This window comes from Schistosoma haematobium, chromosome ZW (assembly GCF_000699445.3).
Source record: "Schistosoma haematobium chromosome ZW, whole genome shotgun sequence".
NCBI lineage: Eukaryota > Metazoa > Platyhelminthes > Trematoda > Strigeidida > Schistosomatidae > Schistosoma > Schistosoma haematobium.
The window spans coordinates 31,867,394-31,884,138 of NC_067195.1; the positions used below are offsets into that span (position 1 = coordinate 31,867,394).

Genomic DNA, 16,745 nt, shown 5'->3' on the forward strand with positions numbered 1-16,745 from the left:
GTTCACAGCTCTATCCAGTTAATATGTGGCACGTTAAAATACCGAATGACGAGACAACAACCAGTCTTACTTCAATAATAGATATGACATATGGCAAAGTCGTCAGCAAGACAATTGGGACTATGGAATATTATTTATATAGTCACTAACCCGTGTCTAGGTAGACTTGTACAACAAGCTACCTCACACGTACCACTGTCTTGTCCCTCTGATGTAATCGATTGTACAGAAAGTGATCTCAACCATATAATATTATTCCTTCTCCCTTGCGATCCATGAGATTATCACGTTTAAGGTTGGTGTATACTGAAATGATTGGAGAGCAGTCTTTATCTACGATGAACCATGTCTCCGTGACAATAATTATATCGTGACCTAATTCACTAAAATACGAAGCCTACTCAAGACCCTATAAAATATATAAAAATAAATAAATGAATAAAAAGGCTCCAATAACTTCGACAAAAGAAAGAGATAGCCGATTGTGTATCATAATACGGTTTTCAACACTATATTTTATAGCTACACATGATGCCATACTCTCAGCACTTTTCTGGACCACCTCCGTTCATCAGCAGTTTATCCACTCATACATTGTTCACACTTATTTTGATTAACATATTAGGATGCCCTTGCTTAGTAAATACTCGAATAAAAGAAAATTAGACTGGGCAGCCATATCTTATAGCATTCTTCACTAAAAACCTAGTACCGATTAACTGTGTACCCAATATTCCCTTTCCCCATCATTAATGTTGTTTCGTGATAACACTGTTAACTAATTGGTCTGCTGCGTGGTCTGGTTTTGTATGTATATAAACGAATGTCTGAAATATAATGACGAACGTAAACAGGTGAACATTGGACTTAAGTTCTTCCCCTTCGTTCGTGGGTAATTAGTATTGGGTTAACTTCTAGGCATATAGTGTCAGTCTTCCTCGTCCTTAGTGTGTATTGGCTCCTCAGAGTCATCTGGGCGTATGAAGTGATTGTAGGGTACAACAAGTACATTACGGAAAAACGATGTCTAATAATTTTCAACACTGAGTGATAAGATATTTTAAATTCTCAGGTAGCGTGTACTAGAATGGTTGGGAATAGGTATTGCCAAATCTTAAATTTGTCTCATCGTTTCTGACCTAATAACGGCGAACATTAAGTCAAGATAAGATTTTTTCGATTTACCACGTTACAAATAAATTGTCAGAAACTGTAAGGTTACCAGGGTCTGACATAGATTAGCTCAAACAAATAAGACTGATGGGTTACAAATAAATAAATTCTGCTTCTTTGTTTGTCTAGAAGTGGGTCATCCAGAATCTCACTAGAATGGCCTAATCAACTAAAAGATATTTTCAGAACTTAGTGGAATCTACGTGTGAACTTAGTGAGTTAACTGAGCAATATGTATCACTTGAAGGTTTATTAGAAATCAAACAGCTGGGGCATAAAACCACAAAGTGACAACATTTGGTTTATTTATAACACATATAAATCCTAGTTTGACAGAGCACCAGAAGCACATCACATAAATGAAATGATAATATTGTGTGAAAAAGGGTCGAATAGTTAATAAATAAATGGGAGAAGATAGTAATTAATAAAAAAATGGTCCAATTACAAACACAAACATAAAGAGAAGGTTTATTTTGTTCTTATGGAGAATGTAAAAGAAAACTACAGCAGGATTGATACTGGCTTCTGATAATATCTCAAGCTGCTGAACTTTACGGTCTACGAGACCCCTATCGAGTAGTTATGATGGATCACTAGCTGCTGATCCTATACGGCTATTTTTCATACTACGTCCCCACGTCGTTAATTAACTTCCTTTTTTGCACCTAGTCTGAGTGTCGATAGATAAGACGAGGTGTGTAAGCTTCTAAAATGACATTAGGAAACCACATCCAATTAATCGAACTTGGTGTTCCAGGATGGTGATACGAAATAATAATAATAATAGTTTATTCTTAAATAACAGTTTGTTACACGAGGCATGCCAGTTTACAGGCAAGGCACGAAGTGAATCATTATCACTGATCTCGGATACATGATATCTCACCTTACTAATACTAATCTAGTGCACCAGTTGCACTCCTTCGAAGCACTGATAACCGAACACCTTCGGTTCAGAGGGACCAAGTTTTACGAGCACAAAGCAAAACTTCTTACTGATGTTGTAAAGCCGATTTTCACAGACAGAATAACATAATGACGGCGCCAAAGATGTCCGGAATTGTGATAGAGAGCTCTGGCTTTTACTAAGTATAGACTGATCTCATCTGTCACGTCACCAACAGGATACACAAGGCCCAAACACACTGACATTTCAACTATTTCCATAGGCTCACTTCAAAAGGTAAGTCCATAACATGGTTCTGTGGCCTTTGGAGTACGTTGTATTTCAAAGTTAGAAAAGTACATGCCATACATACAAACTAACTGGAACTGATTAAAAGTAGTATGAGTGGGTTGTACATCACCACATAGTAAAACAATGTCGTGTGAGTACTTGAAGTTGAAAAGTCTTTTTCCAGGGATAAGATATCCATCAACACCAAGTATTTACTTCAGAGTTGTTTTGCAAAATGCTATCGGTGACAAAATGTTGTGACATACACTGCAGAAATCACCAAACTTCATCACGAGCCAAGCGATAACTTGAAATCCTGAAGGGAAACGGAAAAGAAGGCCGAAGAACACACTGCGTCGGAATTGGAAGCAGACATAGAAAGGATGAATAGTAAGTGGAAACAACTGGAAAGTATTACCTAGGACGAAGTTGGATGGAGAATGCTGGTGAACGTCCTACGCTCCCCATGAGGGTTAACGGGTGTATATAAGTGAGATAAGCCATATAAAGTTGCTCCAAAATGATTTCGGTACTAGAAATTCAGCTATGTGGAGCAGAATCCCACCAAGCATCCGATAGAGTAGAACATTTAGGTATATATAGCGAACACTCTACATCCTGAGTCTTACTACACAATGTGCGGACCTTTGAGGCAATCGAATACTTCTCTCACTAAATTATGTACTTGGTCTTGCTCAGACCACGAATCATTCATTCACATCAGGTACTTTCATCTTACCACAGTTGCCAATTTTCGTTGTTTCTAAGAAAAAGTGGTGGTAGAATAAAGAAACTGAAGTCTATATGCAAAACCTAGCGGCTGTTGAAATGGAATACAACTCAATGATAGGAAACATGCTTTTTAAATACTGTTGGCATTATCCACATCACGAAAACGAATTATTTTAGGGGTTTGAAACAACCCCATGCTTGACCAGATTACCAATAAGAGGCTTATTCAGTCTCCCTGTGAATAATTCCTAAAATCAGAAGATCTAAGAGCTATGAATCTATTGAGTTGAATTCATTATGAGACTTGCAAATGAAATCTATGCATGTTGCATAAAATGTATGGTTCATTGCCTAATACAAGTTATCGATTTTGACTTACTTTTGTAGGAAATATTCATGATACAAATGTCTGACACTGGTTTTAAAGGCTGTCTAGACAAAGGATTACATACATAAAAATTACAGTAAGATTCAGATTCATAAAGTGGTTATGTGAATTATTCATGGACAAGTAAAACGTTTCAAGCAAAATAAGATGATCAGTAGTCCCATTATAATATTTGGCTGAAAGCAAACACTTTGGTTCCAATTCTAGTTATTTTAACTTCATATGAAATTAATATCTGAAACGAAGTCCAAGTGCGACAGCAAGCAAAAGACTAGACGCTGGTAGCTGGGACCTAACCATTAACGTTAATCAGTCCAATTTATAATTTTTGAGTATCGTGGCAAAAGAAGTAACATCTAAGTGCATGTCAAAAATAGTTGAATTTGAAAACATCTGTTAATTAAGGATTAAAATAGGAATTATTTGTGTCAGTTAGTTTATTAATAAATTTACCACCCACACCCAAAAATTATTAGTATCCCAAAACAAAGTCGTATGTTACACGAATTCCTCCAAGTAGTACGAACAACAACCTATCCTTTATTAACCTCGCGTTTGTTTTCCAAAAACGTCTTATTATTATATATACAACTGATAGAATTTTATAGTTCTAATCACGACCCAGTGTTTTTAGTGGGGAGATTGAGATATCAGTTATTGGTTCTAGAAAAAATACTCCCTTTAAATGAAATATTACTCTGAGGCTGTGGTTGATAAGATTGAACATACGTTTATTCATCCATCTATTTACTTCACACTAAAACACGTGACTCCCATTGAAACATCCAAGACAGTATACACAGGGATTGCTATATCATAGCATTCTCTAGTTCAGTACCAAAGGGACTACATTCAAAGAAACAAAAACAATATAGTACCACACTTTATGAGATAAGACTACGATTAGTTTAATCAACATGAGACATAACGTTTTACTTAATTAATCCGACGGTAAAACTCTAACCATAAGTCGAGACTGATAGTATTGAGTAATAAATACTTTTCGTTGAACTGTATGCCTTATAATGTTAACTCGAAGCTTTCTGACCTTGTAACTATAAAATCACTAGAATGATTAAATACATGCGTCTTCGTAAACGTTTTCGTTAACCTTCCACAATTTCGCTATTATCAATGTATTGAAACAATATAAATCACGTTTATGTAATTTACTGATCACATATGATTTAAAAAGATGAAATTGTTAGTCTCAAAACTAGGGCCGTTATCTCACTTTTTAAAGCTAATATTCTAGTAATTCAATGACTATTAGTACGCTAGCAATGTCTTTCAACAGATTATAAAAGCAAATCATTATTTATTAACCAATTCACCCAGATATACACGCAGACTAATGTCGCCACAAAGTACTAATAATACTAAAATTCGCTGAAATAAATTTGTCACAATTGAAAGGCAATTTCAACAAGTTATTGTAAGTTTATACAAACCTGCAATCAGATAAAACTTTTGAATAATCTTGCATTTGAATATAACACAACGCTCTGTTTGAATAATACGAAGAAATATTTGGTTGTTGGGTGATAGCATGTGTATAGCATTGAACTGCTTCGTTATATTGACATGAGTTGAACAGTTGATTGCCCATGTCTTTCAACGATTGATGGGTAAGTGTGGATATATCAAGACCTCTTAAAATATTTGACATGGTTGAAATAGTTCCCCTATAAGTAAAAAGTAAAGTAAGGTTTACAATTCCACTTAATAAGGAATAAAGAAAAACGATGATTGAAGTTAATCACGGGTCGTTTTACCAGAATGACGAAATTTTCCGATATGTGTATGAAGTCATCACTCGTACTGAGATCCGAATTCTAGAATGACAAAAACGTCAAGAAACCACATCCAGTCATTGAAATACACGATATTACTCAGGCTACATAAAAATTGGACAACTGGATAGGCGCAATTACAAAAGTTCAATACAGAGTTCCTACGAGATGAGTTCAACATAGATCACTGCATCAACTTCCAAGCCCTACAAGATCAATTAGAAGGGACGACTATAGAGAGCAACTGGAATGGGATTACAAAAACATGAACTTAAAAATGCCGGGTGTCGCTACCTATAGAGCATCAATCAGTTAGCCAGCACAAATAATGGGTCTCTGTAAACGTTCTAGGCACGACTGAAGAAAGGAAAAACAAGAAGATTGCAGTCAACACTATCCAAACAAGAGCAGAGAAAGACACAGGTCAAATACGCAAAAGCAAACAAATGAATGAAGAGCATCACAGCTGGAAAGTGGAAATATGCAGACCTGGCAAATACTGTAGAAAAGCTGCAAGCAAAGGGATTTCGGAAGAAACATATAATATAATCAGGGGACTAGTAGTAAAATATGGTTCACAAGAACAACTAGTCAGCGATAAAAAAGGAGAACCAATCACTAAGGATCAAAAGGAGAAGAACAGGTGGGTAAAACACTTCGAAGAACTCTTGAATAGACTGACTAGGGTTACATTATTACAATTGGAGGGTATCTGGAACTCAAAACAACTATCAGTCAAAATCAAAGTCGGAATTTTCAGCACAAACGTCAAAACATTTCCAGATATTGGAGCTGAAACTTGCAGGACTACTACAACTATCATTTTCAAAGAAGTACAGTTATTTATAAACAGCTATCTGCGTAAGATACTTTAAATCCATTGACCAGACGCCACCAGCTATAACCTACTGTGGCAGAAAACGGACCAGATGCCAGCTGAAGAGGAAATTAGGGAAAGACTTTGGATGTGGATAAGACAAATTTTACACAAACCATCAAGCTGTAACAAAAAGCAAATCCTAACCCGAAATACTGAAGGCTGAAAGGAAAGAGGGTGACAAAAGGACACATAGTCCCGGGGATCGGAAACAGGCACTATGAATTTAAGTACCACTTGGTAACAACTAGAAAGGTGAGCCCAGGATAAAGTTGCTTGGAGATGACTGGCCGATGTGTTGTGTACTATGAGATAGACGGCTTAGGAAAAAGTGGAATTCTCTATTAAGTCAATAAGATAGATGGACTCAGTCTTTTGTTGATTATTTGCTTAGATAGATATAATGACTAACCATTTAATCGTCACCTCCCGTAACCGTTTGCCAAACTCAATACTAAACCTGAAGTAAGTGTCTGCACCACCATTGTAACCAATTTGAAGCCATGTCACTCGACACCTCCAACCATTGGTTACGGTGATTGTGCTAACCTCAAACTACCCACCTACCAACACGACTCAGCCCAACAGTGAATGACTTCATAAACTTGTACCACATTTTGGATTGGTTACCCCTAGCTTTCCTTCAAATTACCCCTACACCAGGAAACAACGCGCGTCGAGGTAGAAGGTGGTTGGGCATACGTAATACATGTCCCAATCACATCGATTGGTGAAGATTCACTACCTCATCAACCAGTTTGTCATTTCTATCTAGTACGCTACGTCTAACTCGAGTATTGCTCACTCTATTGTCCCAATATACGCGACCAATACTTCGAGGGCGTCTATGATCAAATACTATTAGTAAGTTACATATAGGTATTAAAGCGCATAAATAATAAAGGATATGAGTAGTCTGCAATTATTCGGTCGCTCTCTGTAGGACCACCAGATTGCCAAGTAAATTTTGTAAGTTGGTTAATACTGTTGTGAAATCTTATCAACACATGTACGTAAGCTGCATCACACCCTGATAGGTTATGTTGGTTAGATAGTCACCCCTGTCTTTTTATATTCTTGTAGATCAGCGGAAAATCGTCGGTCACTTCTAACCATTTTGGTTGATAATGCTCTTCGATCTAGCACTTCCTCGCTTTTGGATATTTTACTACTTCGACAGCTAGTATACATTTTCTGTCTTGATTCCATTCCTGTCCTACAAGAGTAAGTGCCTTCAAATATTCTTTTCTCGGAAGAATATATAACTTTTATTTATTGCTGTCCATATATGTGGCGGTTGTATTTGATATCCTGGTCCTTTTATAATTACCTGCTATCTTGGTTTAGTGGCTCATGTTGTTGGCCTCACCTCGCCAAAACGGAGAGCTGACGACATACATCCTCCGTGTATCTGGCCACCTGAAGGTTAGTTTTTGTGGACCGGCAGGTGTAGGTATAGCACTAAGTACGAGGGCAGAACAAGCACTATTAACTGAAATCTGGGAGTTGGACGTAATCACATCTGATTGGTCACAATCACTGATTGTCCCAATATATGAGAAGGGGTCAAAATCATCTTGTGATAAACATAAAGGGATTAGTTTGACTAATATAGCATCTAGAATGCTAGCTTCAATACTTATCGGGCGGTTAACAAAGACTCGTGAACTGCAAACACGATAAAATCAGGCTGGCTTCAGAGTTGTTTGTGGCTGCATCGACCACATATTCACTATTCCTCAAGTTTTAGAACACAGACATGCTTATCGGCGTCCGACAACGATAGTTTTTCTTAACTTGAAAGCAGCATTTGACTCTGTTGACTGAGAGGTTCTGTGGCAGTGTCCGTCATTGAAAGATGTACCTCAGAAGTACATAAACCTTGTGAAGGCTCCTTAATCAAACACTACTAATCGAGTGAGAGCTTATAGCGAACTGTCATCTGATTTAGCAACCTCAAATGGTGTTCATCAAGGCTGTCCACTATCTCCATTTTTGTTCAATTTCATCATTGACCTACTGCTGGTAATAACACTTTCGTCATTTGAATTCTTGGGAATCGATCTCCTTCCAGGAGATCCACTTATTGACTTAGAATACGCAAATGACATAGTCCTGTTTGGTGAAGACGCTGATAAAATGCAGAGTTCTTTGGTAGTACAGAACAATACCAGTATGATTGAGATGCGTTTCTACCCCTCTAAATGCAAGTTGTTGCTTCAGGACTGGCCTGCATCAACACTTGAACTAAGGATAGGGAGTGAAGTAGTCGAATACCTTGACAACTTCACTTATCTTGGGAGTCTGATCAACCTTAATGGGTTGGTGTCTGATAACATCTCTGCACGGATTCAGAAAGCTCGTTTGACTTTTGCCAACTTACGCCACCTATGGCGAAGGCGAGATTTTCGTCTATCAATTAAGAGACGAATATACTGCGCGGCAGTTCGTTCTGTCTTACTTTACGGCTGCGGAACATGGCCATTAAAAGTAGAAGATATTCGTAAGCTACTAGTATTTGACCACAGATATCTTAGAAATATTTCTCTCATCTGCTAGGATTACCGGGTAAGTAACAGTGAGGTTAGACATAAGGTATTAGGGAATGATGGTAAATTAGTTGATGGGGTTGTGAACCTTCATCGACTGAGATAGTTGGGCCACGTGTTGCGTATGCCTGAACATCGATTACCACGATGCGCAATGCTGACTAGTGTTAGGGATGGCTGGAAGAAAGTTAGGGGCAGCCAAACCAAAATATGGCATCAGTGCTTGAAGTCATTAAGTCCTGGTCTGAGCCACGTTGGTAAATGCAGACTACTTGGTTGGGGTCTGCGTGACTATCGTGACCAATGCTTGGAGACTCTTGGTGACACGGCTCAGAATCGATCACAATGGCGTCGGTGTACACACTCTTTGTCTTCCCTTAAACTATGAGATTGAAATCGCTTCACATCTTCCTCTCTACGAACTAATTCTTTCTTCCTGTACTATGTCCTTATATGCAATCTTTCTTTTATAAATTACCACCACTGAATTAACTACTTCTATAAATCCGGTGTTCATCTTGTTGTGCTAATGACCGATGCACATATGTGCCTGGTCTTACGCTTTAGTTGACTGACTGAATGAGTCACTAGACAATGCGTTAAAATAGTGTTGATCCACTGGTAATTGTCAAAAATAATCATTGAATCAGCAAATGGCATACTGGAGGAAATAGTGATTCATTTAATTGTGATAAGTGGGAAGAACATATAAAGAGCAACAATGTCATTACGATTATACGACAGAAGAAACGAGTTTAAATGGTGAGTGTGCTAACCACTGGTTGATGGCCACTCGATTTAAAGGGTTTTTGTACCGTAAGTTTGTCACTCATTTTATAGTAGGCTCCGCGATATTAAGCAACAGAAGTTAACTCTGAACCAGACTCAAAATTCGCGTCATTGGATTATATATTTGCATGTAGTAATAATAATAATATATTTCTGCATGTGCAGGTACACACCGTTTGTACAGGCATGCTCTATAAATTACAACATTTGTTGGTTCGCAAAATACTTCCTAACTTAATAAGTTTATAGTTGTTATAAAGTGAAATCGTATAGCGCTTGCTGTAAACTATGACCTTGAGAGGGCGCGTACGTCAAGTTTGCTCCAAACGTCAGAAGTTTCATAGCTGTGCTCTCAGAGCAAGATTCTGAAGGAAAAAAAGAGAAACGGAAGAGCAGCAAGGCACTTGGATATGAACGCCAAACGTTGCTTAACATTGTGTAGTAGAACGGACAGAGGTATAATAAATTAGAATAAATTCATATTATGTCTTGTTAGAGTGAAGTGAAGTCAGAGGCTCCATATTAGAGAATGTACTAATAAAGAACAATGAGTTGTGCTGTTTAACAAGTTGGAGTAAGCTCATATGAAGGAAGGGAAGTCAGGGTTGTTACAAGGGAAGCGGCTTATTAGAAGGGAGTGTGCATATAGAGGGTGAAGTGTTAAGAATACTAATGACTAAATCTTTTGTTGTCCAATTTTTTCTTTCTTCTTTTGTCCATCCGATGCCAGCCACACAACCATAGTGCAAAAGTCCGAGTTAGCATTTGATAGATTGTCTTAGTAGAATGGCTAATCCAGTATAAAATTGGGAACATGAGTTTGAGTGGTGAGCGTAGGAAGACCATCTATATCACAGATTGATTGACTTATTCTCAATCATAAAGAGCCTGATACATACAGAATGTTCTGTCCCCACAAACACGGGTGGATTGAAGTTATCGCCCTCACCATCAATGCTTGCTGGTCAGTAACTCCACCCTCCCTCCTTTTGTGATGTTAGGCTCATTTAAGCTTATTTTTGTATATACGTCATACCTCACACAATCCTCTGTTTCACAACCTGTTGGAAAGCACTATTTCTATAAGTACCATTTTACAAGCTTATCAGGCAGTTACAAGTTATGGACTGTGGGTAAAGCATCGATGCAGTGCCTCTGTTGACTATAGTATAAAGCATAGTTTGGCAATCAGAGTGTAAGCGTTAAGAAGGGTATATTGTAGGATAGTTGTTTATTTAAGCAGGCGGAAAAAGTATAGAAGTATATGAGTTGTGGATAAGGCAACGGGTGGAGAAATAATATTAATTGCTAGTCAACATAGTGTACAGAAGAGTAAAAAGTTAATACATGATAAACAGGAAGGAACTCACAGTAACTTGGTGCTGATGTTATTTTCTGTTGTCTTAACCAGTTGATTGGTAACAGGTTCCATAGATGCAAGACCACTGGTAGTAGGCAGCCGATTGTGCGATCCTCTTGACTTTTTAGGGTGGTAGTGACTGTCCCTTATCGACCGAGTTTAGTTTAACAGTAATGATAAGTCCGGTGAGTTACCTGTATACTTCAAGTGAAGAAATAGGGTGGAAAAAGTAATTAATACAACTGCAAAGTAGGAAAAATGAGGCAAACTGAACTTGAAATCTATTTCGGTATAGACATGGAGAGAGCCTATGATGTCTGAGTGGGGCGCAGATGTGTTCGTACGTGCAAGATCAATGCAAATGAGAGCTTGATCAAGCAGTTTTACAAACGTATGTAATTCATCTGCCATGCAAGTTTCGGAGGGAAGACTGTTCCATATTATTGCATACTTTAAGAGGAAGAAGTTTTCCCGAGTTTTTGATCTGCATTTCTCAACTTTGACCGTAGATACTTTGTTTCGAAGTCCGTATTCATGTGAATCTCGGGCAAGAATTAACTTACATGTTGAATAAGTAAGGTTTTTGAGTAGTTTGAAGTAGAGAATCAAATTAGACACACGTGATGATTCAACAGGTGTCGACATTGTAGTGGTAAGTAAATCCATGAAGTAAAAAGCTTCATAGGTCTTCGAAAATGATGCCGATCTTATTAGTTTTATCTGGTTCACCACTAGCTGAAACCCCTTGAGCAACCATCCTCTCTGCACCACATTTCGATGAGCTACGTAGCCCATAACCCATGATAAGTATGTAGCGGTAAATAAATCCCCAAAATTAGTATTTGTGCAAGTCTTCGATATTCCATGCCAACCTAATTAGTTCTGCTGGACACGTCTAGCTGAAGACGCTTGGTCATTCACTCGCACGTGATCACGAGTGGGTTCTTCGTACTGCGTATCTCTTACATCCGTTGGCCAGCTTAGATCAAACGTTTCTCGATACATCAATTGCCTTTAAAATATATATTTGAGCCTGTTCATTTCCGACTTTTTATTTGATCGGGATGACATACTTTGATTATAAAGGTGTTACATGTAAAGACGTCGTCAAACTCCAAATACCTGTGGCATTTCTAAACATTCAGCTCAGACATCATTCAGTTAGATACCTCAGCCCATAATGTTGATATATTATTATTGCATCATTTTTGACCCACAATTTTATTGGATTTAGGACGATTGCGTCACAATAAACCTGAATTGCAGTAGATTCTAGTCGTGTTACCCTTCTACAAAGAAGTCAAGTTCGATCCAGGGTAATTAGAAAGACCTTCTTAGCTGTGGTTCTCCTTTATGTGACACTGTAATGTAAGCCTCCGTCACATGGTGAGTTTTCCGCTTGTGAGTTTATCTGGTTTCAATGATTCCACACTATTGCGTGTGCACGTATCATCTTTAATTCGTACTTATTGTCCTATTGCTTCGATATCATATCACTTTGGTGATAGACAGTCATCATTAAGATTATTTGGAGAAGTAGAACTTACGTTTAGTAGCCTGCCATGTAATGCATAAAGTGTCCAGCCTGGTGGCTGGTCCACCAAAAGCCCAGTGACATTTCACCGACCCTTTAGGTCACTGAGTGCGCTGTCTGGGGGATTATGAAAGGAGCTTCACGCATTCACATTACCATCTACCCTTATCTGAGTTATCCGAATGCGTTTCCGAAAAATAAACGTCGGGAGGTAGTGCTATCTTTTGTAATTTAACAATCATGACCACATTGTGAGAGTCCCTCTGGTTTCCTGAAACTGATTGCTAGGACAGTATTTTCCCGTGAATATAATCATGAAGTTCCGAATGCTTGAAAATATCAAGCTTCAGAAATAGTAACCCTCGATCCGAATGCCTATCTTAATGTTAACAGTAACAAATGAATAAGTCTTCGGAGTTTTTGAACTACCATTAAAACAAACCCTGCATTATAAAGCAAATCTGAGTTCACTGAGCAAATTGACGATTGATTCTGTGACCACAGAAGTTAACATGCCACTACCTAATGAAATGGATGTATTTTTCATCATAAATTCAGCAAGGGTTCTCTGCTTTTTTAATACCACTGTAATATCGTCTATTGTAACATGCTAATGACTCCTCATTTTCATCATTATATACAATAAGTTTGTGATAGTCATTTATTTCTAAACGACTGAGGAACCAATAGCAGTCTACGTGTAACATTATTTGTGGCTCGAGATCTGACTACATTTGGATCGTATGACTGATTGTTATTAAAATACACATGTCGTCTATCCTCGTATATAATTATCGACTTCATCCGCGTTGGTGAATAACGGAATTTAACAACTCAAGTAGGATAACAGGTTTTGAAAAAATATATTTCATGCACTCACTGATTTTAACAGGCGATCAGGGCGACCAAACAGAAAGGGAGGATTGAAGCAGGTTGGTGAAGACAAATGGACCAACTTGGTTTAATCAACAATTAATCAATATTTATAGCAAGATAAAAATAAGTTACAGACATGTAATGAGTCGAATAAGACGTGCACACACATACGCTCATCTGAAATTAGCCAGAATAAATAAGTCAATAAATGACAAGATCAAAATCTGGTTTAAGAAAAAAGGATACGCTGGCTTGTCCAGAAGCTAGGTTAATCTATATGGGTTCAACATAGCACCTGACGTTACACCATCTCCCACATATCTCTTCCAGATGTGCTTACGTGCATTTGTGTGAAAGTCACTTCATACATACATTCGAAGTGACAACAGCCTTTTGTTTTATGATAATTCTAGGGTTTTCTTCCACAAAATATCCATTAATATGCACCATATTTATTCCATCGATATAAAATAAGCTTATTACGCATATTTTCCTATTACACTGATTCTCGAATCCTATCACTTCTATCTTATGTGATATTCCAGTGACTGTTAGTTTTGATTTGCCCAAACGTATATTCGGGCGTCTGCTATGTTAGTTTACCTTATTCTTATTTTTTTTATCCAAATTGGTTGAAATGACCAATTCCTTAGTAACGGAAATACCTTTCATGTTTGTAACGGACGTCTGTCACCATTGAAAAGCGACGACTTTCTTACTCGTGACTTCATTTCTTTGATATTTCGCACTTAAGATTACGCCTGCGTTTTTGAAGCACCAGTTGGGTTACGTAACCCGGATAAATAACAAGAAGCGGTAGGTCCCCAAAATAAATGGTTTTTTATATCTTCGATATTGGTGCTTACTTCATTAGTAATGATTGACACACCCTAGCTGAAAGCGTTCGGCAGCGCACTCCCACCAGATAACGAGCGGGTCCGCCGTTCTATACATCCTATGTGACGCTCATTCAGCATAGATCTCACACTTTCTGACACATCGACTCTCTCACGAACTCCTTCGTTCACGACTTCTCACTCGATTAGCTCCTGGATCTCGTTAAATTGTTATGAGCAACAACGTTGTCAAGCACTACGTATCCATAATATCTCTAGATTGCTCCGACTGCTTGCATATTTTGCCCAATTTATGCATTTCATGGTAAAAAAAGTGCCATTATCATTGCCGAATTACTGGTATATTACCCATTTTGTCCGTTCTTGTATGTGAGAGACTTTCTGTGTGCATGTCTTATTCTACGACTATTCCCTTGACTTTTTTCAGTAATCCTTATTCTATTTTTGTCTACATATGCAAGGACATAGTTCCTCCTTCGGTTTGTTCTCAATTATTTTTGCAGATCGCTGGTGTAGATGATCTGGGTCGAATACATGATGGGTACTAAGGTTAAAAGGGAATGATGTGACCGACCAGCTAACATCGAAGTCACACCTCACGGTTAGTACCAAACGTGAGTCGCACTTTTGTTGTATTCAAGTAATATGGCTATTTTAATGACTGTACAATACAAACAACGTTAATACAGAAATATATTAGCAAGAGTAGATACATGTAACGGAGTGTGATCACCGGCTCATCGGCCAGTCCATGACGTGTAACTAACTGATGCTCCTTGCCTGTCATTGACATTGAAGAGGACCGGCAAACTGTCTGATATTTAGTGACCCGGCTGCCGGGTAATTTAGACGGGACCTAATTTCATTTCACTGGTCCTATATTATAATTTGTATATCATGAACCATGCAGAGCCCTTTGATTTTGTTGAAGCTGCTGATTATAATTTTTCTTTGTTTTACTTAGCATCTTGAATTCAATAGCTAACATACCGAATGACCGTATACTTGTTCTTAACCTCTCGATTGACTTAAATGGGTGTCGCTAGGAGATTTGATTCATGTTCGTTGTTTGTCTTAAATGTCTACTGTTGTTGAAAAAATCAATCAACTGAGTAGACTAACGAGTAACTTTTCGTGAAAACCCTTTTCGTTGAGTGTTGAATTTTGGGTGAAATTGAACTGATTTACGTACTAAACGTACAAACCAGAGTAAAAAATTTTCAGATATTGGTATTCGTATTTCTATGTGTATTTCTTCGTCTCCGTGGGCGCCACTTATTTACCCAGTTGTTGTGTCTTCAAACTTCTGTTTAAGTGGGCTTCAATGTCACACAAACATCTATACTGAATCCAAATAAGGAGAATGAGGATTTCTGTATGTTACAACTTTATTTTGTAAACCTTTATTTGCAAGTATATAGATAAATACAGCATACTGGTATGAAACTCAAGGAATTCCTAATGTAATATTACGAGTTTATCAAAATTTACTGCCTTAATTATCGACTACACATCAAAAATACAGAAACGACAAACTAAACGATTTCATCTTTTCAATTGTTCTGTTAGTCCGGTGGCTCATAGTAATGTGAATGAGAACACAGGCGGGGATAACCAGATGTATTTGGACACAGCATTACAAAATCTTCTAGTCAAATCTGAGAACCATACAGTAAATACCTCATTAACAGAATGCCGATCAAGTAAAGTTTCTGTATCCTGACCTTATCTTTGAATGTGTCATGTTCCAAAGTTTTCTAAATCTTAAGAACGTGGATTTTTGATGTTAAAATGAATAAAAAGACTAATTACTTAACAACTAACAATGACAAAGTTGAAATAGTCAGACAACAACATATGAAAATACAATCGGTCTATTTACCATAAAGTAGTGATCAGCCTTTGAAAATGTATATAGCATTTACAACAACGGTAACAACAGACATTCAATTCATTATCAATGCGGTGCCAAAAACTGCCTCGTCCTACCACTGTATCATGCAAAATTGTCAGATGTATCAAGGATATTTCTTACAATAATAAGTCGAACTCAATAACGTGTGTTAGGTAACGAATCATAAATTTTATATAACCGATGCATAGATTTCATTTGTAAGTCTTATATAATGACTTCAAATCAATAGATTCCTAGCTGTTAGATCTTCTGATATTAGGAATTATTTACATAGTGTTATATTTGAATAGATAATCAGACCAAATAAGTCGGCCAATAAAGTGAAGGGTCAGTGCCACCAAAATATCGAAAGCTGACTGTTCAGAAGCGTCCCGGAGCCGTTAACTAGAGGTAGAAGACCTTTTTTCAGATAAGTAGAAGGTATATACCGCAAGCGGCCAGAAGCACAAACAACAACAAACAAACGACGGAAGCATATATATACAGCATAAAACTACATTAAGCGAAATAAAACTGAAAGTTGGAATCGGCACATCTGGCACAGAAAAGAGATTAATAAATCAAAAATAGAACTGCAAAAACAGGACATTTCCTGAATGATTTCTGAGGAGGTAGCATCATCAAACTAGGGAGACTAGATAAGTCTTTAAATGGTGATCTGATAGAACACGGAGTTATTTCAGTTTCTTGTAACACTTCGTCGACAAAGAGCAGTTAACAAG

At 37.6% G+C, this 16,745-nt stretch overlaps 1 protein-coding gene across 2 annotated transcripts in view; it reads left to right on the plus strand.

Annotated features, from left to right (window-relative positions):
* The first annotated feature begins 720 nt into the window (after positions 1–720).
* The window catches only part of PPIL4_4 (Peptidyl-prolyl cis-trans isomerase-like 4), a 49,255-nt gene continuing 33,230 nt past the window's right edge, over positions 721–16,745 (plus strand). For both annotated transcript variants that reach the window (XM_012946019.3, XM_051211051.1), the window contains exon 1: positions 721–5,127. The gene's annotated coding sequence lies outside the window, so the exon portion shown is untranslated. The remainder of the gene's footprint in view (positions 5,128–16,745) is intronic.